The 27556-nt window shown below is 45.8% G+C and overlaps 1 protein-coding gene across 2 annotated transcripts in view; it reads left to right on the top strand.

The window, feature by feature from the left end:
• NSUN7 (NOP2/Sun RNA methyltransferase family member 7) overlaps nucleotides 1-27556 on the top strand; it is a 1712923-nt gene that overhangs the window by 1540154 nt on the left and 145213 nt on the right. The window lies entirely within an intron of this gene.

Raw genomic sequence — 27556 nt, 5'->3', positions numbered from 1 at the left:
TGAACACTACCGGTATCCAAGAGAAGGACCATCATCCAGTAAGTGTTTCAGAAGGAAATACCAGCACTAATAAACTCAGGATGGTATGAGTGCACCATGTAAGCCTATTGCGTCCCTCCATCCTTAGGATGACCTATAGGCAATTGAAGCATTCACTATGTGCATGGAGCCACACAGATTTACTGAGACCTTTGAATATGGTTCCAACGCCAGCAACTTCACATCACTTTGAGATAAGAGGGTTATTTACCAACCTTGTATAGCAATCCCTCTATACGACACTATCCTTACGAATACACAAATGCTCTACGGTGTAGGCGTTTCAGTAAAACCTCACTGTCACACTCAAAACAACCATATTTCAGTACAAAAGCAAACAGTTTATTATTTCACAATTTAATATTCCATTTAAAACAGTACGAAAACCACAAACAGCAGCAATTCTTCCTTAACTTAGCAACATAAAACAGGCCTTCAAAATGCACAGTGTCAATCCAAAAGTACATTCATTATGATTATGTTTACCACAAGCGAACCACCACTCTTAACCATCAATTTTCTATTAAAGCACTAGTGTTTCTAGTGAAAAAGTGCAAATCTTTAAGCTAAAAATAACCTTTCAGTCATTCACAGACACAAATTCTTCCATTCAAAACAAATTCACTCTACATGTTTCATTCCTCTCTACATCCTAAAAAACATTCACAGGAATTTCACAGGGGCCCGCAGTTTCTCGCTTTTCTTTGAAGACTACCGTTTAAAATGGCTAAGGGCTACACACTGTTACAGCTTTGTCCCACCACTTCTTCTAATCTGCATAGTATGGTCACTCTTGATGACATCTGTTCTCCTGAAACGACACATATATGGATCTTAATTCCCATATTTCAATTTAGTAATAAACATGACAGGCTATTGTTCCCCATAATTCAACAAACAAAAAAATCACTAGCTGATGGCCCACATAACTTGATTCTTAACTACATCTCAGCTCTCTCTTTATCTGTAAAACATTCAACCTTTATTGCGGTTCACCCAGTTGACGGCTTCACGTCGATTAGTTATTCTATTACGGAACCTTTTGGATGTGGTCGTGAAAGTTATACCACTACCTCATTCTGGTTTCCCAACAACACTAATTTCATATGGCTTGCTTATTATGTTCACATCTCAATAATATCTATACCTACTGCTCTCCTTTACATAGTTGGGTTATGATGGAATCCTACTCGCTCTAAACTATCAGCAATATAAACAGTAAATATTTGTGTCATACGGCTAAAGACGTTCTATCATATTGCCGCTCAAACAATTACCTTACTCCATTACCAACTAAAATGTCACATCTGGTTTCTCATGTGGAATTACACACATTAGTTATGATATGGCATTTAAAACGCGATATGATATGGCATTTATAACGTGGCTGTACATAAGTGCTTCTAGGCGCGAGTTCTTGCCAGACTTCTTTCCCTGGGGCCAGCTCACAAATCTGCATTGCTGGAAATCTGCAAAGTGATGGACCATCGTTACTTAATTTGTATTGCATGGTATTCGCACACTCGTTTTGGTTATCTGATCTTAAATAACTAAACTGCACCGGTTTGCCTTGTGTAATCCCTCAGGCACTTGCTCGCATCTCGCTACTCTTCTATTAAGTATCAGAAGGACATTGCAACTCCCTTTGTCCACATAGCGCTCGATTGCGCTGTTCAATACTATGGAGGACACAAGAATAAGAGTGCTTACTTGGTCTGCCTGTTATTGAGGGGCTTGCATATATATCGCCCAATTTCACAAAACTCTCTACTGCGTTTGCTGTTTTTTACACTTACCGCCTGGTGTATCTCCACACCGTCACTGCGTCACAGCTTCCTTCTGTACTCTGTGTGTGTTGCGTTTGGATTTCTCTTTCTATGTCTAATAAAACATCAAGCGTCTCTCTCTATCGTCTTGCGCTCTATGCGTCATGACATCGTCTAGGTAATCATGTCCGCAATCCTTCAACTGCAACCACATATCGTCCCGTTTCTATGTCTAGCACCGGCCAAAACGTCACAACTACTGTTGTGGATAGATTATGAAATCAACGTCAATTCCACTCCCTCGTCTCTGTGACACTGCACACTTGCCTAACTTCTACTGAACCATTTGTCTTGTTACATTAACAGTGTTTGCACCATGCAAATATCCATGTTGTCGTCTAATTACACAACCCTTCACACCAAGCAGACCGCCTTCTTCTTTATTTATTTAGGCGTCTGGACTCACTCATCCATTTTTATGGTCATATGTCACAGAATTGTATCGATCTATACCAGAAACAAATGATCACTTGTTTTTTATTGGTATTAGAGCCACTCTATTTGTTGATACCTTTCTCAACACTTTGAGTCAAAAAAATAAGTTCTTGTTCCTTTATCTTTTATCACAGTTGTTATCATTTCTTGTATTGGTATAAAACTGTCCACTTTACTTCCTCCGCAGTATGTGCAAATTCGATCCAGTGGGCTATCAAAGGTGCATTTTCTACTCGATTTTGGATGCAACTTTTATGTTTAGTCACCCTGATTTTTATCTTTCTCTCTTTCTTACCTACATACAATTTCTTGCACGGGCACCAAATTCCATACAGTACCATTTTCAAATTGCAGTTCGTAAAACTGTTCTGCCTCCAAGGGTTACGTAGTCCAATGTCCACCTCAGTGCTTCTGACACCAGCAACCCGTGAGGTTGCTCTCATCCCTGTGCACCACAAGGGGATGATCATTGATACAGACTTTTGACCAATGGTTTGACCGGAGAAGATTTTCTGTCACCTTTGGCATAATGAGACGTTATACCTGTGGAAGTCCTTACCATCTACACCGTGATTGTTGGACAGAATAGAAGAAAAGGAACCACAGAAACCAGAATTCATCTGGGATCACGAGAATTACTAGGGGAACCTTAGAAGATGGACACCTAATATATTGCAAGTTAGAAGAGTAGAATCCCCTTTGGAGGAAAACATTAAAGGGGAGCAACATGGAAAGAGAAGATATGTAAAAAAGTGCCCTCATGGTTGTCCTCACATGGACCTGGAGATGCCATCCCAAGAGTATAATTTCTGTGCCATTGCAGAAGGGGACCATCCATATACTAATCCGTCTTTTTAGTTATCTCTTTATTGCCTTTTCAACAAATACAACAATAAACACACATAAAATATCTCCTTAATGGATCCAACAGAGCACAGGAAGTACCACTTATACAGTAGTAACATATCAGAGTTTCAAAGCACACATACCAAGTTTTCAAATGTAGCAAAAATATACTATAATAAAGTATGTATAAATGCAACAAACACACAAATGCCCCATAAAGTTAAGATCAGCCATCCCCACAACAACCAAGGTGGTGTCCTCATTATTAAAATGTCCTGGAAATCAAAAGGTTTTGGTAGGGGATCCATATATCAAGCTGTTTAACAGACAAGACCAGTGGTCCACAAAAGGACCCCTCCAGATCAAGGCAGTAGGCTGCAACATCACCATCCCAATATAGTTGGGGGGGGGGGAAACACCTGTTCCATGCTTTGACAACACTTTGCTGAGTTTGCAATAAAAATAATTTAAATGTGCCAGCGTCGAGAAGCAGTCCACTACAACCATCATCCAGGTATACCCATGGGACTTTGGTAATTCCACAATAAAATCAGTGGTGATGGTATGCAAGAGACAGGGCAGTTTCTCCAGTGGCGGTAGGAGGCCAACGGGATGGTGTCTGTTAATCTTGCTTTTTGCACAAACAGGACACTGGCAAACATGGTCCTGAATTTGTTGGGGGTGTCCAGGCCACCAGAATTGTCGTGAGATCAGACCAAGGGTCGCGCAATGCAAGAATCATGAAAACATGACATAATGCTGGGGCGTTGTGTTGCAGTGGGCAAATACATGTGTTGCTAGGACCCTTCAAAAGCTCCTTGCAGGCACAGAGCATGGGCGCGATAGGGTGACATAAGGGCAGTCACCTGGGAGCACAAGACTGCCAGGGGCAGAAAGAGAGTGGCCACCTTACCTGTAAGGCCCTCCAGTGTGATGCCTGATGCCAGGACCCTTCAGAAGCTCCTTGCAGGTGAGGAGCATGGGCGTGTAAGGGCGGCGTAAGGTCAATCACCCGGGAGCACAGGACTTCCTGGGAGCAGGTAGTGAGCGGCCACCCCACATGCAAGGAACTCCAGTGTGTTTCCAGGCCCCTTTCAAAGCTCCTTGCAGGCATGGAAGGGTGGCAGATAGGGCTAACATCCAGGAGCAGAGGACTGCCATGCCCATAAGTAAGCGACCACCTTAACTGCAAGGATCACCAGTGTGACACCAGGATGCTTCAGACGCTGCTTGCAGGTGCAGAGCATTGGCGCGGAAGGAGCGGCGTAAGGGCAGCCACCCGGGATTCCCCTGGGAAATGTGATGAATCTGCAGATGTTGTCACTTCTCCCCTATGGGCAGACCTATCGCAGGGCAGACCTATCTCATGGTGCCAGGGTGCTGCGTCCACAGTACAATTATCCACCTGGGTGTGGTGCACCGAAGGAGGATCAGATGTGGAAGGGACCCTATTTATGGGACTGGGACGCCCATCATTGGAGAACACGGTATGACCCCACTACAATACACTTAACCTCTTCTCCAACCCGAAATCCTCCTACCCCCTCTCCAGAAAGTTTTTTTGTTTTCTTTAAAGAATTTTTATTATTTTTACACCACACACAAACAAATAACAACACAATAACCAATTACCACAATGCAACAATAGCATGACTTCCATCTTACCCCAAATCCCTACGCTCCACCCCCCAAGGTTATACCATATCACCAGTCCTACGATCTACTCTGAGGGTATACTTTGTGCTTCTCCTGTTGAAGGGTTGTACTGGGAAGATCCCCCGGCCGGCCCATAGAGTCGGGGTTTGCTCCGAAGTACTTTAAGACGAGATAGCTGCACCTTGAGATGGATGGGGGTGCAGATTTATTACTCCAACACCAATCGATAAGGAGAACTCAATGGTTTGGCAAAGGGAGTCCGTTTAATGACAAGTACAAAAACCGGGAAGTCATGGAAATCAGCAGTGATGCGATCGGCCGTCTCGCTTCAAATGCAATTAACTTCATACAAGTTATAACATTTATACTCAAAACTCGTCATAATGGACGTGTAACACTCAAAAGTTAACATTCAATTCTATTGGTTAGGAAAAGGTAACTTTAATATAGGTGCTATGCCTGTATATGGTAATGGAGTGAGGGGATTGGGTAAAACAATGTCAGGTGGGCATCTACGCCCTTCCTTCATAATGACTTCTGTAGACGTCACTAAAGGTACGCCGTCCCATTGGTTCTACTAACTATAGGACCCTAGATTATTTGGTCCATTGTGATTGGGTTAGCATCAAGCCCATGCATACATTTTCCACTTTGCTTAGCAGCACGCAGAACGGTCAGCCAGGTGCAGGGTGTCCCCGAATTCACCCGGCCTTCCTTCAATCAATCATTACTTTAGTGGCTATGTGTCAATTAGTTCACTGTGCTTGGCCTCAAAAATGATTCTTCTGTCTGGGAAAGTCCTGATATCTCTGCTTGGGCCAAGCGTAGGTGTGAAACTGTGCCTCTCCTCGCTCGGCTGGTCATGTGCTGCCCGCACCGTGAATTTGTCTTGTTTCTTCTCAATTTCTGTATTTGATTCTTATTCGGCTTGCCATCTGCCTATACCTTCTTATCGCAGCCTTTCAAAGACAGGATATTCTGTTCTTAAGTTTCAATTATGCGAAGCTACTGTTCGTTCCTTCTATTGGTCTGACCTTGGCTCTCCTGGCACGAATTGTATCTGCTGAGTTTCGATTCAGCCGTCTCTTCTTGTTTTGCGAGAATATGAATCTTGTTTTATGGCCTCTAGTAGCCTGAATTGATTCTGCTTTTAGTGCTAAGTGGGCTTGCACTTATAATACTGTGCTTCGTTTTGAGGTTGATTATGTATATGGCGCTTGCCGCTCTATTTTTCTACTTAGCATAGCAAGCCTTACTGTCTTCTTAGCTTTCTTGCAGTTTCAAGCATATGTACAGGCGTTAGCTGGTTGAGTATTGTCATCCTGCTTACAGCTTAATCTTCCTTGTATTTCAATATCGTTCTCTACTTCAAGGTTCACGATATCCTTATTCATGGCATTTCATCTCTTTGCGTCATCCTTGGGTCGTCATATCTTCTATCTATACGTCAGTCCGGGCCCTCATGATGTCACCATTCGTCTTTCATTAAGGCCTTTTTGGTCTCTTCCGGGACAGTACTTAGGCAATCTTCATTTCGTCTCTTTTGCTGGTAGGGTTTTCTTAAAGGATACCTTACTGTCCATGGTTTTCTGGGTATTGGGATTTCGAGGTGTTGCTCTTCTGATAGGTACTGGGCAGAGCCCTATTGCGGCTCTCTGCTGGTTCATTTGCTCATCATACGTCACATATCTCGGTCTGAACGTTCCTGGCACTTCAAAATGGGCGACTGGAGTGCAGGCTTTATTTGGGACCTCCTCTACAGGGTCATTTTCTCCTGCTTCAGTCTGAGCTGGTTCCGACAACGTTGCCACTAGATGTTCCAGGCCATCAGTATCTCTCTTGGGCCATCACCCCCCCTGTTGACTGCCTTACCCCACACCACCATCTCAGCATCCACCCATTTTTTAAGGTTGTGCAACCACACTTCTACCTTCGGTCTGCTACTGGCTTTCCAGCCCATGGCAATCCTGCGTTTAGCAAGTATGTAGGCCAGATCCTTGAGCTTGCTTACATGTTTCAGCTTGCACGGCCTGGGAAACCCTCCTATCATGCACTCCCACACAGATTCTACTTCTAGTTTAATATCTCTCTCCAACAGGCGATGCGCCACCTCCCGCCAAAACCTTCCTATTTCGGGGTATCATCAGAACATGTGTATCATTCCTGCATTTATTTCTCCACATTTAGGACATGGCTGTATCCCTGCATCCTTGAATCGCGCAATGTGGCCTCTGTGGGGTCATATACGCCCTATGGGTAATATACAATTGAATTTCTGTAATCTCGCATTTCTAGACACCTTTTTATGATATCTTTGGGCTCTCACCCATAACCCGTCACTCATATGTTCCCCGGCTTCCTCCTCCCAGTCCCGTCTTAACTGAAGAACCTCTTTAGCAACCAGAGACATGAGCAGCTCGTAATTCGGGAGATCTCATGACCCCCTTCTGACATATCATAGATTGTTTCAATGAACGTATCGGGCATACCTTCCAACACTATGTCCGCCCATGTCTTTTTAACCATCTGCACCAACCTGGTGTATGTGATGTATTGTCCTCGCTGCAGCCCAGTGTTTAGCACAAGCGTGTCGAAGTCCATCACCTTCCTCTCCTGCCACATATCCCAGACCGTTGCTACACCATTCGGTTCCCAGTGTCTGCGGATTATCTTCCGCATTTGTTCATCTGTTAGGAAAGATTTCATATTTGAATTTAATTTTCACTCCATGTGTCAACCCCCAAACTTTTTGCTGCTGTTTTACACCCTGATCTAAACTTTGCCAGAGAAGCGCAGCCCTCCGCCGCACTCCTCTGGGCTTTCGCTCAATTCTTATGGGGAAACTGACATGCCTTTAAGACAGTCAGTACTGGGAGACTTTGTTTCCCTTAGTCCTTTCCTCATGTTGCAGCCTTTGTGCAACATGTAACAAGAGTGCAATGTAACTTACTTTACCGCACTCTTGGGTCCCTAGTCATTCCAAAGGCCCTAGAAACTCTTGCTGGACTTATTATGAACTGTGCAGGTGTGTCACGGACAGGACTGGTGGCAGCTATCGTTTATCTGATGTTTTGAACCCTTTTTTGCCATGTTATACGCGCTTACCGCGTTTGGCACGAATAGGTGGCCTGGCTCCAAAATAGCCATGCCACGTGGTTTTTTGTCCTGTCCTTTGGCCATCTTGCCCTTTCACCTTCCCCAGGTCGAGCCGGCCCGGGTCAGTCCTTATTTGGTCAAGCACTTTCCCGCGAAACCCAAAGCTGTTGCGGGCTTCTGCATGCCTTGTGTGTGTGCCTCCAGGATGTGGGCTAGGATGTCTGTTCCCAATACACATCCTGGGTGCCAGAGAGTCTGGAGTGTCCTGAATGCCTGGGACCACCGTGGTCCGTGATTGGTCCACGTATGGAGTGATCGTTTGTGAGCAGATCTCCCATTGGGTCCTCTCTGTTTTGGCGCGAAGGGAACTTTGGGTAAGAGGAGGCCGAAAACACCACTACCATGTTGATCTCCTGAGTTCACACTGAACAAGGGATAAGGAGCCAAGTATCCTGCAACAAGAAGCCGAGTCGAGCAACCGCGGGTGACCCGCTGGAAGGTTTGGCACCCTGAGCCCGCTGTCATCCTGCAAGACCCCTCTGCATCTAGAAGGTCTGCGAAGGCGCTTCAACCCATTGGAATAGTGGGACCAACTATTCTCAGCACCTTCATCAAACCCTGCAAGTAAGTGGTCTGACTAGCTTACACGGGACGTTTGTTCTGTCACCGCCACCGTTTCGGGGACGCCCTCGAAACTTGGCGTAGTGCTAGCTCTGTGTCCACGGCACCCTCACACCGAATTTCGTACACTTGGCATTCCCAGGTCTGAAGTGAGGCGAGTGCGCCCGGATCAGAGTAAACGCGGTTGCCGTTTTGCTCTGTTGTGGTAACGACCTGTGCACGTTCGCTGCATTGGTGACCCCCTCGACCCTGAATCCTACTACCGCAGAATCTACACGGTGTCGAGACGTCCTGATTGTCGCATCCGAACCTGCCAGCAACGTGAACTGAACTGGCGAAGTATGGGTCTGCCTGCGTCGGGGACCGGTGAGTAGTCCATACCCCAACCGGTGGCCCCTAGTGCAGGAACCCATTTCTTTTCTACCAATGTTGCGAAATAGCAGATCCATCCCACACTCTCACCCTGCCTCTGCCCGCAAGTGGAGGTCTTGCTCGAGCAGTGGGGACTTGTTCTTCATCGCGTCATCCACCTTTCTGAACTGTCAGAGACCCTTGAAGAGACCCTATTTTGTGCATTGGCACACGCGTGTGCATGTACTATTGAGCATAAGGCTCCTCTCTTCATAGGGCTTGGACTGCCTCCTAGTTAGGTGTATCTCTGATGTCGAACTGGGTCTAATGATTACTTGCACTGCCTGTTTTCCTCCCCATCTAGGTGGTCTACATATTTCGTGCTCCTAACTCCTTAGACCCCTCAGTCTTGTATATATATTGTATTGATTGTGATGTGTTGGTTTACTTTAGTATTATTGTGATTCTTTGCTATGGTCGATGTTACAAAGGCCTTGTAATAAATGTGTCTATATTTTTAATATAACACCTGCCTGGAGTAATTTGTAAGTGTCCTTGCTTTGTGTGCTCATTGAGGTCCTTCAGTCACCCTCACCCCTCTTGAGATTTAGTCTTCACCGCCGCCATCGCTACCCTGATTGGTCTGGCTTGTCCAGAGGTTACCCTGTTCCAAGAAACTAGGTTGGCCTTCTGAACCTCTGTCCCTCCAGGTCAGAGTTCAGAAATCCAACTTAACGTCATTCACTCCCCTCAATGTCACTAGCAGCACCTGTGGGGAGCACAGGGCTAGGTTCTCTATAGCCTGGCAAACTCTCTGCCATATCTTCCCTCCTAACCCCAACATCCTCGGGCATCCCTTCTGTTGTGCTTTTGGCAACCAAATCCATTCTTTCAGAAAGAACGGGGGCGCATTCTGCCTTTAGTAGACTAGACTCTGGGGTCGGGTCGTCCGAGAGCCACCTTGCGACATATTGCAGTTGACTAGCTAAGTAATAAGTGTCAAGGTTTGGCAACCTGATGCCCCCCTGTCGTATGTGTTTTGTAGTTTCCACAGTGCTATCCTATTTCTAGTGTTGTGCCATATAAATCCCCTACACAGGCTGTGGAGCTTAACAAAGAGTCGCTTAGGTATAATGTGTGGTATGTTCCCGAAGAAGTGCAACAACCTAGGCCACACCACCATTTGTTGTAATGCCACTCTCCCCATCATGGTCAGGGAGAGCTTGGCCCAAAATGTCATGCTGCATTCAATATTGGCCACCGCCCTCTCCGTATTGTGTTTATTTTCAACCTCCGGTGTGTGATATATATCGATCCCCAGGTATCTAAAAGTCTCATTCGCCCATTGTATTTGGAGTGACGGTAGCTCCTCCTGTAGTATCCCTTTATATCTGCCCAGGGGGAACATACATGACTTCTTGGGGTTCACAGTTATTCCGGAAAACGCTGCATACCTATCCATCACTTCCAATATGTATGCTAGGTTTTCTTCAGTGTATTTCAAGTATAGCAACATGTCATCAGCATACATGGAGATCAAATGTGCCCCCCCTTCATAGGGATCCCCACTTCCCCGAAATGTTGCCTCAGGTATATCGCCAGGGGTTCTAACGCCAGGATAATCAGCATTGGGGACCACAGACATCCTTGTCTGGTGCCCCTACCAAGTTGCCAATGCTCAGAGATGATCGTGCCCATCTTGACCCGAGTGAGTGGCGCACTGTATAACAGATGATCCCACCTCAAATATGTTGGTCCCATCGCGTAGCTTCTTAGAGCCGCCATCAGCCAAGGCAATTTGACAGAGTCAAAGGCCATCACTGCATCCAATGATATTATTGCCACCTCTTGCGAGTCCTCCCCCGTTTGTTCTATGATATGATGTAGCCTCCTGAGGTTATCAGATATGTTCCTGTGCGGGACATACCTCATCGGATCAGGATGTACGAGTTTATTAATAACCGGTCTCAATCTGCTCGCCAGCACTACAGTTAATATTTTACTATCTCGGTTCAGCAAGGACGGCGGTCTGTACGACCTGCACTCCATGCTGGGCTTGTTGGGTTTAAGGAGCGGGATAATGATCGCCTCCCTCAAAGATTCTGGCAACACTCCTCTTTCTAGTGCTTCGTTCAACATTGCCAGCATCGGGGGGAACAGTTCCACCCTGTGCGTTTTGTAAAACTCACTGGGGAGTCCATCTGTCCCCGGGGTCTTGCTAGTGGATAAGAGCTTGATCACCGCCTCTAGTTCTTCTAGGGTGACTGGGACCTCCATGTTCTCCATATCCACTGTCCCCAGTTTGGGAAGGCCAATATCATCCAATGTGTCTAATATATCCTCTTCTGTCTCCCCTCCGTATCAGCATACAGTTGCTGATAGAACTCTGTGAAGCCTTCGTTTACTGTTCTTTGAGTGTCTTGAGTGTATGCCCATTCTTATCTCCAATTGCTCTAATTGGTTGCTTAGGCGTCTCACATTTGTACAACCAGACCAGCGGCCTGCCGGCTTGTCTCTCCCTGCATGCTGTCTTTCTTCATACTTTTTATAATTTAAGTTACACAACCTTCCCCATAATCCTTCACAATCTTGTTTTAACCTGCTAATACTCTTAATCTCTTGTGTGGAGGCCCCCCATTAAGCATGATTCCTTCCAGTTTCTCCTCCACTTTGTGTAACTCTCTGGTGACCACATCCTGTAGTCCTTTGGATTTAGATATTGCCCCTCCCCTCACAACCACCTTAAATGCCTTCCATAGTGTGCCAGCTGATTCCACACTTCCTGTATTCAGTTCAAAGTATTCTACTATCTCTTTTCTTATGTCTTTCCTGAACCTTATATCTTTCAAAGCCTCCGCCCTCAGTTTCCATGACCGTGCTCTAGGTGGTGAGTACTGCCACTCCACGATTAATGGCGAATGGTCCGATAAGGCTCTCGCTTTGTATTCTGAGCCCACTATGTCTTCTGTTAAGCCCGATGTAGCAAATATGCAGTCCAACCGTGTGTGCAGTTTCTGTGGTGCTGCGTAGTGTGAGTATTGTCTGTCCCTCGGGTGGTGCATCCTCCATATGTCCACTAGATCCAAGGCACTCAGTAGGAGTCCTAGGGCCTTGGCCGCAGGGGCAGGCTTAACCATTTTACCATCTGATCTATCAACGTTAGGATCTAGCGTACAGTTAAAGTCTCCCCCCATATAATCTCTCCTCCCATGTAGAGGCCAATCTTACTATACAGGGTCTTGAAGTATCCCGCTGTATCTTGGTTAGGGGCATACGCATTGATGATGCTCAACTCCTTATTTTCTACCAGACCTTTAACCAGTACTATCCTCCCATCAGGCTCTATAGTTGTCTGTAACTGTTTAAAGGGGACATGTGGTGCTATCCACGTAATAACCCCTCTAGCGTACGCTGAGTACATCGCTCCTATAGTGGTGCCTCTCCACTTCCTCCCTATTGTTTCCAGTATCTCTTTCATAAGATGGGTTTCCTGTAGTAGAGCGAGATCTATTCTCTGCCGTCTCAAGTACTTTATTATTTAATTCCACTTCAAATAACTATTGAGCCCCCTGACGTTCCAGGTGACTATCTTCAGGCCTTCCATCCTATCCATATCCTGTCCCTCCCTTCACCCCCCTTGCCCTCTGCTCCATGCGTAATGTCATATGTGTGTAAGCCAGTTCCGTTAACAACCCTTCAAACTCCCCCCCCTCTTCCCTCCCCACACCCCACCTAATCCCAACTGTTGCCCTCCCCTACCCTCCTCCGACCTCCCAAAACTGTTGCCCAGCTCCATCCCTGGATCTCAGGCTACCCCGCATCTAGCCCTTTCTCGGTACAACCGATACACGGTACTCAGCAGGGGGATACCGCCCTAAAAGTATCCCAACTAAACTACCTACGGGGGGGTTGGTAGCGTGTCTCCTGGTGTTACCTCCTGCTTTGTGCTAACAATACGTCGTAACATAGACCATATAATCGGATCTACCAATCCCATATGCAATCTGCTATAATCTAGTCCCAGCGTTATCTGTGCCGTATTTATCACTTTAGAAAGTCATCTTGTGCCTCAGTGTGACACCTACAAGGCTCCGGCTCATTTCTCTGTCTCACTCTCCTTCTGGTCTGCCACTCTCGTCGGACAATTCCTCGAAACAGCCATGCAGTCAAATCCTCTGGTGATTCAAAGAACAAAGCTTTATTCTTTAGGAGAACCTTCATTTTTGCCTCACGCAACCTCCTCTTCACAGCCACATAATTCAGGCGTTTCCTATGTTCCATGAGTGTATAGTCCGGGTACGCGGTGACAGTCGCTGACACTCTGCTTATTGGTCCCCCCTTATGGAAGTGTTCCAAGACCTTCTCCTTGTCTTCATAGTTCAGGATCTTTGCGATAATAGGCCACGGTGGGGCTCCAGCGGTCTTCTTGACAGGGCCCTGTGCGCTCTTTCCATTGAGAACCCTTGGCTTAGTACCCCGTCTGTTATCTCCTGCAGCAACATGTTTTCAACATAGTTCGTCGGGTCAAAACCCTCCCTTCCCCTCTGGAAGTCCCACTATGCGCACGTAGTTTCTGCAAGCCCGCCCTTCTGCCTCTTTGGCTCTTTTTTCGAGGTTGCTCACCTGTTGTTGCAACACGTGAACATCCTTTGTGTTAGTCTTACATGAGTTTTTCCAAGATCCCTGTGCGCTCGGCCAGTGCTCGTACATCTTGCAGCAGTAAATTCACATCTATACTCACAGCGTCGATTTTAGATTCCAGCACGGTCCTCAAGACCGAAATGGCTGTGTCCATCCTGCTTCCCATCGATACTTTCAGTTCCGCTATGGCGTCCAGTATCTGTTGGTTGTTGAGCGCCATCTTCTCACTTTCTCTAGTGGTCTGACCTTTCCCGCTGGCTCCCTCCGTCACCTGCAGCGATTTGGCAAACTCTGCGATGGTGGATTGTTTTCCTTTGACTTTGGGCAATTTGGTAGCAATGTTCACTCGCAAGTTGACTACAAGCATGAATATGCCCTCTGAGCATATTTTGCTGTATAGGGCCCTTCTGCCTTGTACCATGGACTTCCCCCTCGGCCCGTTTCTTCCTAGTTATGCTGGAGCACCCTAGGCTTCACTTGTCACGGGGTACATACGCCCTTGGGGGTACATACATTCTCAGGTGTACACCAGACCCGGCTCTATGCGTCTGGCTGATGTTTGCAGTTGCAGCTCAAATTTTAATGGCTGTGTTCAGTGTTGTGTCTAAACTGGCGATCACACCACCGCACCACTAGCAAGGCACCTCTCCTCATGCGCCTTTATCACGCACCAGTTCGCAAGACTTCATGCAAATGTGGCTAAAAAACGTCATCCCCCCAAGCAGCAAGGTTTATGTCAATTGTGCAGGGCTATTCAGCTCGTGTGCTCAGTGTGGGGCCGCAGACACTGTACTCACTTCTCCATTTGCTGGCGTACTCCGCCTGCAACTGCAATATTGCCACTGCCAGCTCTCACTTCATTACAATGCCATAGCTGTGACAATTAGAGCAGTCTTTACGTGTTTAGGGCAGCTCTTGTATTTCTTTTTTAATTCTGCACTCCTAGGGCGCTGCCTTCTCACAGTTCATGAGCTCAGGCCACCTCGGGAACAACCCTGCTCTAATGGGTCCAGTCCCCGGCTCTTATCAGGTCTAGTAGCACAATAGTGTTTACTGCACAAAATGCAGAAGGCGCTCCACCAGCTCTGTGGGTTATCTGGGAGACCCTGCTCCCAACACCATCATACTTCTGTTCCAGCGCTCCTGCTGTTATTCACTCCTCGTTATGAGGCTGGGCCAGTTTGCACGTCCTCTGGTTCATGTTAGTTGCTCCTCACTTTATGCCGAAGGAGGCCCTGCGCCATTAGCCTGATGTCTTCAGTGCCGTACGATACACACTCAGCCCACACTGTGAGGGCGCTTGCACCCGGGTCGATGCTGGCAGCATCCCACCTGTGACTGCTGTACATGAGGGGCCCTGGCCGAACACTCACATTCCAGTCCCAGGCTGCATACCCCGCTCCTTCTGTTGATTGTCATCCGCTCAACCAAACACTTTTGGTCACAGCCTGGTCCTTTGTTTGGACCCACCACCATTTTGCTTGTCACCGCCTCACCGGACACAAACTTTCGGAACTTGCCACATCATATCTGCACTCCGTCCAGCCTCCAAATTGCACATAGACGGGCACAGCACCTTCACATATCCGTAGCTGCTTTTGCTGGCCCAAACGCTACTTTTAACCTCTGTTTCGTCATAGGATCATGCAGGATCAGCAGGAGCTCAGAAGGAGCATGTCCTACTCCATGGCTTTTTAGCCACGCCCCCCTCTCCAGATAGTGTTAATGTATTTTTTTGCCAATCCAACATACATAACACGACTGAATCAACAGAAAGGACAAAGGATTATACATGTGATTGTGAGACTTATACTGCGAAGAGGAAGATCATCAGGAGTGCAAGGATCACTCTAAAGAAGTATAGTGAGCCGTCTAGCTTCTCAAAACTGGGGTTTGGCCCAAAGCAGTACAACATTTCCATGAAGGAGTTTGAGAGCAGCTCAGTTGGAATAAGCCCAGGAGAGAGCAGTGCAGGAAAGCAGCAAACACAAGCTTTAAGGGATGCTGCACCGAGAGAAAAGCAAAAACCCAAACGTGGTCCGCCAGTAGAGGACTACTCAGGCTGCCATTGAGTGAATCCTCTAGGTGTACCAGGCCCTGGCGAAGTGAGGAAGAAAGAGAACACGTAGTCGGGAGGTGTCAGGAGACTGCAGAGGCGCTGCAGACGCCACTGGAAGCCCAAACGCTACCGGATCCTCATAAAGGGACACAGCTGCCCGGGTACCGCTGATACCTGCGAGAAGGAAGGAAACGGGTATGTGGGGTGCCCGGGAGGTGCTGAAGGTCCAGGGAAGCAGCCAGGTGAATATAAAGTCAGATACAGAGGGTCTGGAACCCTGCAAGAGCTTCATACTTGGCAGGAGAGTGAACCAAGCAGATACAACACAGCCGTGCAAGTCTGGGACTTTCACACCAAATAAGAGAAGGGGAATAAGTGGGTCTGGAACCCTCGAAGAGTTGTATATTTGGCAGGAGAGTGAACCAAGTGGATATAAAAGCAGCTGTGTGAGTCTGGGACCTGCACCCAAATAAGAGAATGGGAATAAGAGGTTCTGGGGCCCTGGAAGAATTGTATACGGGCCAGGAGAGTGAATCAAGCAGATACAACACATCAGTGCGAGTCTGGGACCCACACCCTCATGAGAAAAGGAGGGTCTGGGACCCTGTGAAAGAAATAGAAAAAGTCTATTAGAAAACACTGGCTTGGCAGGAGAGTGAACCAAGCCGTGTAAAGTATTGCAAGTCTGGGTCTCGCACACACATGAGAAATTGAGAGCAAGAGGGTAAAGCAAAGTGGATCTGACAAAAGGAATCCCACTCTTCATAGTGAACTGTGCCAAGTTGCTAGGATAAAAGAGGATAAAAGGATAAAAGAGGCATGAACACAAGATGCATTACCATGTAAATTGCCCAGTGACATTTGATCTCAAAGAAAAGGGGCCCAGAAGCCCTAAAGGTATCGTCAAAAGATAAGAAAAGTCTAGGGGAAAGGAGCACAACTATAGCATTGGAATCCTGTATTTTGGAATATAGTTTTTGCATCACTTTTTATTACACCAGAGACTAGGAACTTTCCTGTTGGTTGAAAACACAAAGAACACTTTTTACTTTGAGAAGATATCATCCTTGCACAGTTACTTTAGATTATTAGTGTTAGGGACAGAGGTAGGTTTTGAGACAGACTTTTTAGTTTCAGACTTCCTGACAATTTCACTAGTTTCCTTTGAGGTAGGGTAACCCCTCTAACCTTTACGGATATTTAGGCATTTTTCAACCCTTTATTTATAAATAAATGTTTATAACCAGGAAAACAGGTATGCAAACTCTTCTCTGGTTGACATATACTACATACCTATCGGTCTATCACCAGAAATATTGATTAGGGCAAAGTCTCACTTATTGGCCGCTGTTATGAGGAAAAAGGAAGGTGTAACCAAAGGAATTAACTCTATATAAAGCTAAAAGGTCTGCCCAATTTACGATCCCTACTCAGGAAGCCAATGTCTTGATATCTGAAATTGAAAACCTGTTGGGAGCCTTGACAAAAAGTTCCTCGGCTTCGAGAAAAACGCAGCTTAGTGTAAGAAACCAGAAGGTGTCTCACCCACTAGTCCCCGGGGATATGTCATCCAGGTGGCCAGGACACGGCCATCGCTTTTGGATCCAGTTCCTGGGGGTGGACCAGTGGTGGAGGATCACCTGGGTGAGGGGCCTTCGGGGAGTGGGAGTGGGGCACCGGATGGTGAGATACGGTATCCATTTCCCTCTAACACCTTTACCTCATCCTACCAGGTAGGATATTTAGGAGCACAACCCTCGCCCACTTTTACAACACAAACACTTACTCACAGACAGCCCGCGATGAGAGAAAATGGACTAGCACCCGAGCTGTATACCTGATGTGTCCCAGTACAATAGTCGGGCAAGGGCAGGAACTTACTGACCATCACACACACCTGACTTCCATTACACTTCCCCACACGGATAAAAGGAGGAGCACGAGAGCACACTCTGAGCGAGTCAAAGCACACTTGGAAACAGCAGTTCCAAGATGTCAGTTTAAGACAAGGAAAAAGACGGCGAAACAGAAGGGTATCTCAAGGAGGGATGTTCCCTTGACCTTTTCGACAAGGAACCTTTACTTTCACAAAGCCTCGAGAATAGAAAGCGTAAGACCAGGAAACCAGGCTGAAGAATCCTGCATTGTGTGTCAGATGTACGGAGCCCTCCTGTGTCGATAATCAAGGGGGGGGGGGGAATCGCTGGCTGCCGTCGTACTGTCCTTGGCTCCAACAACGAAGCAGCGTCAGTGAAATCAACATAGCCGGTGAGTTGGGGAGACCAATACAGGACGTTCTGTGTTGAAGCCCAGGTTGCAAATGGCAACATTGTATGATGAGCGCTGGAACGAACATTGTATGAAACTCGTGTGATAATCAACGCGAGTAATGTTGGACTGCAGTATGAGATGGAATTTTGAAACCAATATAAGATAACTTTGACAGAGTGGTCCAACACCATGTTTGTGCTCATTCAAAGGTCTCTGTAAGGTATCCACCTGAGAGTAAATGAAAGAGTGGCAAAGGATTGTGAATCGAAGTGGTCCTGTAACAGGGTCAAGCAAAATCCTGTGCACGATCGAAAGTCTTCGATGTTGGTACAGTAAAGAAAGTTAATGGCAAAGTAGATAAAGTTGGTCGGAGCCTGGCAGAGGGAGATCAATTAAAAGCTTTGTGTTAAAGCAAGTTTGTGTTAAAGTAGAAACATTGGTCCAGGCCCGGCGGAAGGAGACTGATTGAAGTTTTTGTGTCAAAGTAGATCTGAGCCCAGTGAAGGAGGGTCCGAGGTGAACCGTGATCACCAGAGGAATTGGATACGTGAAAATCCTACGAACATTGGGCCTCATTATGAGTTTGGCGGTATTTCAGAGGTAAATCCTCTGAAATACCTCCAAACAGATTTATAGTTACCACCACTTGGAATTGCCACCGGTGGAATTACAAGTGGTAATTCCACCGATTCTTTGGCACTGAGTGGGAAGATTTACCTCCAGGGTTTTGCTGGAGGTAAATCCTCCACTGAACACCAAAACCCATAATGTGGCGTAGTGGTAAAATTGGAGGTAACTGACTTACCTCCAATTTTACCACTTAACACCATACTTGTAATGAGACCCATTGTGTTAAAGTGTATCTGAGGGGGATCCAAGGTGAATGGTAAATCACCTCAGAAAGTTGCGTATATGTGAAATACAGGAACGGAACTGCATTGTTTGTTTGTTGCATCAGGCCCTCTGACTTTGAAGGGCAAAGAGAGTTTGGCACAGACAGCCATGATGTTGAAGTTTTGAACTGCAGCCTCGTGCTAGAGAAGCCATAGACTGTGCTAAACCCGAGTGTGCCGCCTTGCCCCATGCTGAAAACGTGGGCAAGGGAAGCCAACGGCTTGAATATCCTGACATATCATTTCTTGAACACTTTCTTTTGCATAACATTGTTTCCCATACTATTTGTATTTAGAGGTAAGGATTGGCAATAGGTGTATTAGTATAGGCCCCTTTTATTTTGACAAGACACCATTAGGACTGCGTTATTATTATTTGATGGTCGTAGCTTGCTCCCTGTTATGAGGATGCGGCAGAGGCAGGTAAGTTTCATATAAGCATTTATTTAGGTTAGTAAGGAGAAAGAAGACCCCCACGCTAATGGGCTCCCTTTCCTTCAGCTCTCTCCACCAACTGACAATATTAGAACAGAAACAAGAAACTGAGAACCAACATTCTATGACATCATAAAGGATACCATAAGATGTATGATGCTACTTACAATACATCTCAGACAGGAAACCTCCCCGTCCTAGGAAGAAGCAACACAACACATCTTCCCCTTTTTTTTTTTGTTCTCAAATTTTTCATTTCATGCAACTTTTCTTTAAAACCACCTAAATTATGTCGCAATAAGCGGATTGCAATTTATTAAATATTTTTAACAATTTCACAATGAATGGGTCAGAGTTATCAATCTCGCACTCTAACTCCCGGACACCGTCATATATAAAATTTGCACATGCCCTCTCCTCACAGTGGCAATCCTATCTTTATTTCACACTTGCCCTCCGGACACGCGTACTGCCCCCTTCATGACTGCCACAACTCTGACAGGGTCCGAATAAAGCGGATCTCCTTTCCTTTTTACAACTCCTTTCTTTATTCTGATCCAATCACCACACTCTACGCGTAATCCTTTTTTTCACGTGCGACCCATTCTAACTTTTTCTTCACCAATGACTTTCTCACTTCATCCACAACCAGATCGGACTCCCTACACCTACCAAGCCATGGTGGACAAGCCATAGAATATGGTTTTCTTCCCCTCATGAGCTCAAACAGGCATAAACCGGTTGTAGAATGTGGCGCCATCCTCAAGGCCCTCATTCTGTTCTGTATCATAGCTAACTTGTCCAAACCACACTCCTCTCCCATACGTACACTCTCCATCACACACCTATTCATTCTTTCAACTACCCCATTTAACTCGGGATGGTACAATGAATTCTTTTTATGACCAACCCCACATTTCCTCAAGTAGTTGTTAAAGTTCTCCCCAATAAACTGTGGACCATTGTCCGTCAATACAGTTTCTGGTAAACCTTCATTTGCAAAAATCTCCTGTATAACCTTTATCATATTTTCACCTGTAATGTCCCTTGCAATTTCAAAATCCACCCATCTGGAAAAGAGATCTACCACCAACACAATGAATTTACCTCGACCATAACCTAGATCCACAGGACCTAGTATGTCCATGGCAATATCACTCCATACCCTGGACGGGAGACCAACGTCCACAAAAGGTTGCTTTCTGGCTACCACTCCTTTACCACTCTTGGCACAAAACAGACAATTCGCCAGACAATTCTCTACCTCTTTATCGAAACCCGGCCACCAGTAATCTTCTCTCAACACTCCTTTTGTTTTGGTAACTCCAATATGTCCACTATGTGCCAGGTCAATCACTTTCTTTCTCAATCCAATCGGAACTACCGCCCTTCCCCATCTGAACAATATATTATCATTTACAGATAACTCATCCTTCACCTCCCAATATGGCTTCATGCCCTCCGTCAACTCAAATTTAGTTGGCCATGCTGCAGACGCAACGTAGGGGATTATCCTCATTATGGTATCATCCCTCTCCATCTCATCCAACCACTCCTGTTTGGACACAATACCATTGGTGTTGACAAACACTAATTCAATTTCTTCGCTTTCCACAACTTCAGGATCTGCCATCCTTATCCTTGATAGACTGTCGGCCAAAACATTTTCCCTTCCAGGTATGACTTCCATCCTAAAGCAGTGTGTCTGCATCCTGGTGACCCAACCAGCTACCCTACGTGAAACTTTGTCAAGGCCCTTATTTTCAAAAATAGTTTTCAGGGGTTTGTGATCCGTGCGTATCACAAATTCTATACCCCACACAAAGTTTCTGAAACGTTCCACATCCCAAAGACACGCCAGAGCCTCTTTTTCTAATACTGAGTATCTCAACTCTGCTCCCTTGAGACCCCTCGAGGCATGGGCTATCACCTCTTCAGAACCATCTTCCTGCTTCTGGGATAACACAGCTCCCAGCCCACTCTCACAAGCATCCACAGTGATAATTGTTGGCTTTCTTGTGTCATAACACCCTAATGGGCGAGCCATATTTATTTCTTCCTTTATTCTATTAAACTCCATATCACACTGACTATTCCATTCAAAATCAGCACCTTTCCTTAGGATTTTTCTCATTTCCTGCACCTTGTCAGCATAGTTTATCACAAATTTATGATAAAATTCCGTCATTCCCAAAAATGAGCGCAGCTCACTCTTGCTTTTTGGTTTCTCAATGGTCTTTATGGTATTTACCATGTCTTCCTTGGGCTTAATTCCATCCCCTGACACTTCATGGCCCAGATAGTCCACTTTTGATACCGCAAACTTACATTTCTCACCCTTTAACGTGATACCTCTCTCCTCAAATATCCTCAAAACTCTGTGTAGGTTCTTGTCATGCTCTTCCAGTGTCACTCCACTTACCAACACATCATCTTGAAAACAGAACACCCCCTTCACTCCCCTCAACAGACGATCCATGATTTTATGAAATACGGACGAGGCAGATGCCAGCCCAAACGGCATTCTCCTAAACTGAAATACTCCTTCATGTGTCACAAATGCAATAACTTTCCTACAAGCCTCCTCTAATTCAACCTGATGATAGGCTGATGTCATGTCCAGTTTTGAGAAATACCTTCCTCCACCCACCATGGACAACAACTCTCCCATGTTGGGCAAGGGGTGCCTGTCCACCAACACGCATTTATTTAACTCACGCATGTCAACGCATAGTCTTAAATCTCCTGAACTTTTCTTTACAATCACCACTGGAGAGACCCACTCAACCCCCCCAGCTCTTTCAATCACTCCTGCATCCAATAACTTCTGCAACTCTTTCTTTACACTGTCCCTCAAAGCAAAAGGCACGGGCCTGAGTTTCGCCACGGTGGGTATACTGCCCCTTTTCAACACTATCTGGTGTTGAAACCCTCTCACTTTACCCAACGACTCATCAAATACTTTCCCGTGCTCCGACATATACCTGCCATGAGTTGAGGGTACTTCAGATACCTGCAATACCTGCTCTGGGTGATTTGGATCGAGTCTGATCCCTAAGTTTTTTGCTCTCTCCACCCTAACAAAGATTGTCCCTTCTTGGTAACATACACCTTGCCATCACAGCTTCGTCCTTTGAATTCAAACCTACTCCACACATAACCCAATAATTCAATGCGATCTTGGTTATACCCTCCAGGACTAATGTCGGGCTCTGACAACGCAGACACTGCCCCATTCATTTCACACTCCAATGCACTCCTGGACACTAGGGTTATTTTTGAGTCAGCCATCATGGACACTTTACATCCGTTTACCGTTAATACAGCATAGGGACGTTCACAGTCCCCTGGATCCCCACCATTGGTAACTACATTAACAGTATTAACAATAACATTTTGTGACGGCATCACAACTTCATCTTCTGATGACCTCCCATCTTCTTCCTCGTCTACGTATAGCACTTTCCTTTGGGCTGACTGTCCAAATTGGTAGTTCTTGCAGCATGACTCAAAATGTCCTCTTCTTTTGCATTTGGAGCATATACTCTTTCGCCCTGGGCACACAGCGGAGGATGCAAAATGTGTTGCACTGGCACATCGATAACATAGTCTTTCGTCCTTCCTTTCCTCTTTCTCCTCATACCTCTGCCTCAAATCTTGATTCCTCTTTTCTTCTGGATTACTCCTCCCCGACTGTCTGTTTCTTCCTCTTTTTGTTCTTTCCTTCACCCACAGTCAACACCTCCGGCTTACTTTCTTTGGACTCACCTCCTCCAGTTTTGGAGAGCTTGGCCACACATGCCAGGGAATGTTCTACGCGTTTGGCCAAGTCCAGTACCTCGTCTAAATTCGGCTCATCTTTAAGCCATAGTTCCTCACGTATCTTATTCGACCAACAATGAGTCATGAATTGATCACGAATATGTTCGTCGAAATTTCCTTGAAACTTGCATGTAAGGGCTAGGTGTCGCAATGCAGTCACATAATCCTCAACGGACTCACCATGCGCTTGTGTGCGCATTCGGAAATTGTAACGTTCCAAAATCGTGCTTCTTTTTGGGTTGAAATGTTTATCAAGCTTCACCAAACCTGACTCGAACTCATTTAATTCATCCCCACTTCCATCACTTGCTAGCTGAGGGAGGGTCTCAAAAATCCTTTGGCCTTCGTAACCCAAGAAATGAAGTAATAACGCTAACTTCCTTTCCCTGGAATATGCCGTTCCCTCGGCTGCCTTCATATAATGCATAAAACCCTTTCGCCATTGGGGCCAGACAATCTCCGCCGCGCCTGGGGTAGGCATAAATATGGGGGGACCTGATATCCCAGGTAAAGCTGCCATATTATGTGCTTGGCGTGATCAGTCTTGACTATGTTTATTTCCCCTTCACAGTAAAAGAGTCCCTTTAACAGCACCTCTGATCTCTCTCCCGGAATTTCCGTGTGTCAAACCACACAGGTAAACAGCACGTGCACCTCTCTTCCTGCACTTGTGGTGATGTACCAAGGATTGCTGATCCTTCCCTGATTTTCGCTTGCTCCCCTATTAGGTGACAGTCGGTAATCTCCCCAGCCCTGAATCCTCTTTTCCTGTTATTGCGTGGAATACGGTAATGCAGCTCCGGCGCGCTGCTCTATCAAGTTCGCTCTCCGCCCCCTGCATTCGGATCCTCGGGGCCTGGCCGCAGGGTGGGTGTCAGGCGCGAGAGAGGAGGAAAGGCTGTAACAGCCTCCCGCTCCCGAATAGCAGTATTAAACTAATAAAATACACTTACTGCTGCGGTGTTGGGGATATGACGGGATTCCTCGGGCTCTGCAAGGGGGCCACTCGACGCTGGGGCAAAGCGGAGCGGCCCTCCCAGTATTGTTCTCCCAGCTCCGGGGTCAACTTCTCTCACGGGGACGGCGGCGCTCGCCGGGTGCAGGGACCTTCAGCTCCCCGCGGTGGGCCGCTCAGCGCGGGGTTGGCGGAGCAGCCAGCGGGCGGGGCGGGCCGGTCCTTCCCGCTGCGGCGGTGCACACGAGCGTTCCTCTCCGGAGGCACACGCAGGGATCAGCGAGGTCTCCACCACAGGACACTCGGCGCCGGCACAGGCGGAGTGTACCTCAGGCGGAGGAGCGCAGGGAGCAGGTTCCCAGGGCCGCGCTTAACGCAGGTGCTCGGCGGAGCGGCTATGGCTCGCAGCAGGGGGCCTTCCTTTCATCTGCCTGCCATGGCTTCACATCCCATCCTCGTCGCCATTGTTATGAAGATGCGGCAGAGGCAGGTAAGTTTCATATAAGCATTTATTTAGGTTAGTAAGGAGAAAGAAGACCCCCACGCTAATGGGCTCCCTTTCCTTCAGTTCTCTCCACCAACTGACAATATTAGAACAGAAACAAGAAACTGAGAACCAACATTCTATGACATCATAAAGGATACCATAAGAAGTATGAAGCTACTTACAATACATCTCAGACAGGAAACTTCCCTGTCCTAGGAAGAAGCAACACAACACTCCCATCTTTAGATTTAGAATTAGATATGCATTTTTCATTCTCAATTGAAGTTCAATAAACACCCTTGAACTGTGGTCACTTGTGTATGTCTTACTGTTGAGACCATGCCTTCCTTACATTACGTAAACAAAGACTCCTGAAGCTGAAAGTGAACCCAAAACATCTGTGCTAATCGCAAACAGTGTTCAAGAAGGGTCATCTAACCTAGAAGGGTCATCTAACATCCATGAATATAAACATGAACACTCAAGTACATTGTTTAACGATGAGACAATAACAAACAGTGCTCAGGAAAAGCCATATGTAATTCTTGCACCTGAATACTCAGATACGTTGTGTATTGCCCAGACTACGAAAGCATGCGTGACTGCCTTGGCCCAAAAGGTGAATGAGAATATGAATTTCGATGATGGAGTATTAAGAACAAGGCCCTTGGTGCAAGTTGGTTGGTCTGGGAAAAATGCTGGTAAAAGTGGCGGAAACACTGTGACCAGCACTTTTCCCAGACTGGCAAACTACAGGTTTGCCGGTGGGGGTTCTGTTGGATGTAAATCAGACCCTCAGCGGCCAAAAACAGCCTGTGAAATACCAGCATTCCCATCCATGGAGTCCTGTGAAATTTACTGGCCTTTCCGCCTCCTGTAATATCCCGGTAATTCCGGGATATCAGGCAACAGATACAGTAAGTTTGCTGGTATGCCACTGGAATTACCGGCGGGATGCCAGCAAACTTGTAATGATGGCCTAAGTGTGCAATTATCCCTGAAGCAAACACAACTGACATAATGTTTTAGCAATAGTGTTCTCCCAAGAATTAAAGAACCGATGTTCATGTCCCACCTGTTCCAGAACTGAAACCCGATGTAGCACATGATATTCATCTCTTTGAGACTTGACTGCAAGATCTATAGCTAAGATCACCAGGAAAATGTACAGTATACCTACACATATTAATGCTCTAAATTCTCCAGTTGGGGAAGGAGATACAACATGTAACATATCCGTTAACACAGAGGGAGGGAGCAAAGACCTTGACCCTCCAGACTGCAAGAGGCTAGAATAGAACCTTATAACTTTTGACGATCCAATTGTTTCCAAACTCCATGAACATTTAAGAGCAAATAATACAGTGATCAGATGCATGACTAAAGATGTCACATTGTAAGGATCATTCACAATAAATGAGTAAATTCCGATTCGTAATAGGCGTGAGTTACTGGCCACTCTGACAAATGAACTACAGGACGACATCCTTCTGGGAAGTGCCACAGAGGAGCTAAAGGTACAAAATCAGCCTGCTTCTGTAACCATTAATGTAAGTTCCCGCTACAAAACACTGGGTGATCATGAAGTACATAATGTCAACAGAAAAGTTTTCCTTCAAACTCTGAGACCCAAGTATGTTACTATTGCAAGATATTGGAACCAAACTATTGTTGCAACACATCATGTTATTCAGAGTGAATGTATTTAATTGATGGAATCTGCGCTGTAATTCTTGTAATTCATATTCTGCTTATTGCTTGTTATGATATTGTTAAAAATTTATGAAAAAAATATTTTTAAAAAATAGATTCAGCATTATGGGCTCAAAACCAATATCTGAAGAAAGCCTGGTGAATACGAGGAAAATATATGGGATTTTAAATCTGCAAATACAACATTTGGTTCAGGCGTTTTTGAATGATACATGTTTATTTATGAAAAATTATATTATTTAAGTAATTTTATTTTCTTGCTGTTTTAAATTGATGTAATGTGTTTGTAATATGTTGATTTTATGATCTTTGATACTGAAGCAAATTCATTACTGACGGACTGGCTGTGGTTACTTTTACTCTGTCTAACCTCGAACGGATGCAATGAAGTAAAATTCTAAAGGAAATGCAGGGCATTGAATCAGCAGTAGGGCACAAAGCTGCCTGGGGTAGAGATGCAGTTAGCGAACTAGAATGGCATGTGGGACTGTTTACCCATGAAACATCTAGAAAGAGCTGACTAAAGAGTGGACAGCAAAGTGGGACAAGAAATATACCATGGTGGGCACATTTGTGGAATCAATTTGCAGAGTATATTTTCAAATAAAATGAGCCTTAAACATCTGCACAAGAAAGGACTGCGAAAATAAACCTAAACACCATAAATATGAAATGAAGTTGAGTTTTGCTGCTGACTGGGGCGAAATGATTACTGCTCCGTTGGAGCAGAAGCATGAGGCGCTAATACTAAACCAGAAGCAATCTTAGTCATAATGGTGAAACAAGCACAACATGAATGGTACACCTCCGTAACCTCTGCAAGGTAGCATGGGTCAAGGAAAGGTTATACTTTTGCAGATGGATGCGAGCCATCAAGGAAGCAACCAAAACAACAGTCCTTATACCCCTGGTGTGACATCCCATTTGAGCTGCCAGAGTTTATTTAAATGTGTAAGCTCCCACATTATCCCCTGGGGCATGTCCTGTTACCATGGGAAGACAGGCAGAGAACAAAGATGCAATTGGGGGTGTGCTCACTTTCTGTCCGGAGAGAAGCCTACAGCCCCAGGTGGCAATGCACAAAATATTGACCATTGTAGTAGTCACAGGAAGCCTGTTGCTAATACAATAACATCAGATGGTTTTAGTAATGTATAACTGTATTTCCTCATAGGCCACAATATGAAACCAGATATAACTTTACATTTACTTAACCAAACCGCCAGCATGTCTTGAGGATGCACAGTTTTATGTCATTTAAATCATGGGTGCCCCCTGATTAAACAACCTAACTAGGGAAAGAATTGCTGATTAAAATTCCCTTCCTTTTCACCTCATTCATTGTTGAGTGTGCTCCATGCACCCCTCTCCTTGACTCACCCACCCCCAACCCCACCAAATCCTGGAAGT

This window comes from Ambystoma mexicanum, chromosome 6q (assembly GCF_040938575.1).
Source record: "Ambystoma mexicanum isolate Mex_15411 chromosome 6q, UKY_AmexF1_1, whole genome shotgun sequence".
Taxonomy (NCBI): Eukaryota; Metazoa; Chordata; class Amphibia; order Caudata; family Ambystomatidae; genus Ambystoma; species Ambystoma mexicanum.
This window is presented reverse-complemented; position numbering and strand designations above follow the sequence as displayed.